Genomic DNA, 3,369 nt, shown 5'->3' with positions numbered 1-3,369 from the left:
ATACTTCAGTCCTTTAAAGTCGAGGGTCTTGGTCAGGAGAGGCTCCCAAGAGGCCCGGAGAGGGTGAGAGACCTGCAGGAGTAACTCAGGTGAACCACTCACATTCTCATAGCCATCAGAGTGGAGGTCACAAGGCAGGAGATTCCTGCAAGACCTAGAAGGCATTTCAAGCCAGGTGGCTCCATTTTAGTGTATCCTGGAAACAAGGTGAGAGCTGCTTCACCCCCAAGCCAGCCCAGCATTGCTTCTCTGGCCACAGGCCCTCCATGAGACCTGACACAAACACAGCCTTAACAAGAGAGTCCTCAGTAGAAAGGCTGTGAAATGTACTCTGGGCCAGGAGACCACCATTGGTTTAAATCAATGGTTCTCAATGTTTTTTGTACCTGGACCCATTTGTAAACATCGATGGTCACTCCCAGCCCAGTAAATAGTTTAAGTAGCTAGCCTCCTGCCAGTCTGCAAGGGAAAACTTGTGGTTTCCCACATTTTTCTCCTTTAAAAGGAGAAAATCTGTGATTTTCCAAGTTTTTCTGTGATTGTTCATGACCCTTCCATATATTCTTGTGACCCACTTTTGGATTGTGACTCACAGGTTGAGAAACGTTGGTTTAAATGACTTGGAAGTATCTCAGCCCAGTTCTCAGCTGAACGCTTCACAAAACCCAAACTGCAGAGGACGCTGCACTGGGCCCTGAAGATGGAACAGGCTAAAGAGAACTGACTCCTTTTTTGGTTCTGGAGATGACCTCTCCACTGGCATGGGAGGTAGCAGGTAGAGGGGAAGCCAGCACAGTGAGAGCCTAGGCAGCACCTGCTTTGGGGTTAAACAAAGGGCTGGGTGTGGCAGGAGGGGAGGTCCACAGCCCCTCTCTAACAGGCATCAGCAAGTCCCTTACCCTCATTGCACTTGCAGATGAATGGCTTCCTCTCCTCACAGCGTGCATCCCTCAGAAGTCCAGTCCCTGTGTCCAGCCACACGCAATCCTTCTGGCCACCATCAGCCAGGTCATCTCTCAGGTGCCTTCCCCAAAACACAGAGGAGAAGCAGTTACTGCCATGGTGTCTCAAGCACTGGGCAACATCAAGACTGGGCTAACATATTCTGTGCACTGGGAATTGTCCCCTGTACCCAGTTCTCCCTGCCATTTCCTCCTTGTGAGCACCTGTTGTGCAAGCTCCCTACTGCAAGACCCTTCTCCTTGGGGTACTATGGTGGGAACTCTCTGGAAGTCCTGGCTTGTCTTCACCCTTGATGACACCAAGGCCAGATGGGCACAATGTGCCCCCAGCATCATGGCTGAGTATCTGCACCAACACCTCATCTCTGCAATTGCTAACTGAGGCAGGAGGCTGTGCAGGGCTCCCTCTGACTGCCCCAGAGGCTCCCAATCCAGCCAGGAGCAGCACACTGACAGCCTACTCATCCAGACTAGAGCCTGCTCAGCTGTTCTTCCCAGGGGTGACTTTTTTATTTTGGCTGCCACCATGTGGCAAAATGGTGAACTCACCCTTTAAACAGGGAGGGCAGCTGGGCTGAAGCTGGCAGTTCAAACAGTGCAAGTACCAGAGCAGAGCTCACCCTTGGGCACTTCTGGCCCTTCCCAAATGTGAGACAACAGCAGCTCTGAGTCAGGCATGCCACCATCTGGGCCAAGTGGGATACATCTAACCACTCCAGAGCGTGCACAGGGCACAGAAACAGACTCTCAATGCCACCTCCCTGGCAGTAGGTAGCAAGAGGAAGACCCAGGCTCAGGGGCCAGTCCCTGTGGCCAGCACTTGGCAAAGAAGAAGTCTTGTGCAAGTAGCACAGATCACAGAGGGGGGCAGATCTACAAGTCCTATGCTCCCTGTTCTGTGCAAGCACTCTGGGCCTAGGACAGCTCCTGGGTGAGCTCAGAGGTAAAACTCCCATTGCCTTCAGGGAGTGCTGCAGGCCACCTCTGCAGGGGGTACAGACTGCAGCCACTGCTGTGTGCAAGTCACCAGCACCCTGAGCTAAGGAAGAGTTTGCCCTGGCTCTCATCCCTGCTGAGTATCACATACTACTCACAGCACCACCAGAGAGATCCCCCAACTTCTCCACCCCCTCTCCCCCACCCCCCACACACATACACCAACCAACCATCCTGTAGCCTTCACTGCACTCAGTGTGACACAAAGAAGTGTAATGTTTGCTTCTTGGAGAGATACCTCCATTAAACAGAGCTGCGTGGTTATCTGGCATTTTGGACTCAATTCCCAAACAAAGGTATTGGAAAAGTAAGTTTCAGATCAGCCTAACATTGCAATATTTTGTCTGTTTTTGGAAAAATATAAAAAATATATTTGGGGTCAAATGAAACAATTTCTTTCCTTCCCTGCCAGATCATTTATATGTCCCTGAGACAAGACCAGATTCACACAGGCCCTGGCACAAAAGCTTCCTGGTCATGGCAACAAGTGTCATGCAAGACAATGCACTCACTCTGTGAGTTGCCTGCTGATGGGATCTTGCGTGGTCCACTGAAATACAGATTCGTGTGTCTGGTCATTAAGGCCTGTCCAGAAAGGGCCCTGGAAATTTGAACAGATCCAGTCCTGGAAAGAAAGAAGAAAACCTGAGGGTTTCAGGACAGAGATCTCTCTTACATGCTTAACCAGTATTTTCAAACATCTGGACCTACTAGGAACTTCAACCTCATCTGTAGACACCAGAATAAAAGTGCCGTCATGCCCAATAGTGCTAAGCCAGACAGTGGGTATGACCCCTGCCCCTGCCTTTGCATGTATGGTGCTAGACAGCTGTTGTGTCTTATTGTTTTCCTTGCAGTGTCCCTTGAAGGCCAAAGCCTCATGTTCAGCACTTCATGGCTCAGTTTGCTTGTGGCAGTTTTGCAGCACCAGGGACTCCATGTTCTCTGCCATGAGGAACCAGAGGCTTTCTTGGTTTCTGTCTCTCCACAGGACTGGGCTGGGTCAAGTCAGAGGCAGAGCAAGTAGAAGTTCTACATACATCTACTGAGGACAACTGTTAAGTTCCACCCTGGAGATGAGTCTAGAGAATTATAATAATAAATAACTGTAGTTCAACACAGAAGTGTCCAGGGTGTTGTTGCTGAACTCACAACTTATCAACAGCCCACTGCGCAGACTGGCCTTCCCAATAGCTTGGGATTTGTTTCCTAGACATGGAGTTTGTAACAGCTGACTCTGCTGCCCGCTTTCTACACTGTCTCTCAGCTCTGCTTTGAAAGCAGCTCAAAAGGGAGCGCTGTGATAGCGTTCAGGCTGGGAAGAAGGGTTATGGTGTAGCACTGTGCCCTGCTCATCTCACCAAGAGCAAAGGGCTTGTGGCCAAGACAGCTTTCTGAGTCCCCCTGGAGG

The 3,369-nt window shown here is 50.5% G+C and overlaps 1 long non-coding RNA gene across 1 annotated transcript in view; it reads right to left on the bottom strand.

Annotated features, from left to right (window-relative positions):
- Nucleotides 1–905: 905 nt before the first annotated feature.
- Nucleotides 906–3,369, bottom strand: part of LOC109293112 — an 8,988-nt gene continuing 6,524 nt past the window's right edge. The window contains exons 3-4 of the long non-coding RNA XR_002096247.1: nt 2,471–2,583; nt 906–1,024 (exon numbers count right to left, since the gene is read on the bottom strand). This is a non-coding gene — a long non-coding RNA (uncharacterized LOC109293112). The remainder of the gene's footprint in view (nt 1,025–2,470; nt 2,584–3,369) is intronic.

This window comes from Gavialis gangeticus, unplaced genomic scaffold, assembly GCF_001723915.1.
Source record: "Gavialis gangeticus isolate Ggan-Ray unplaced genomic scaffold, GavGan_comp1, whole genome shotgun sequence".
Classification (NCBI taxonomy): domain Eukaryota; kingdom Metazoa; phylum Chordata; order Crocodylia; family Gavialidae; genus Gavialis; species Gavialis gangeticus.
This window is presented reverse-complemented; position numbering and strand designations above follow the sequence as displayed.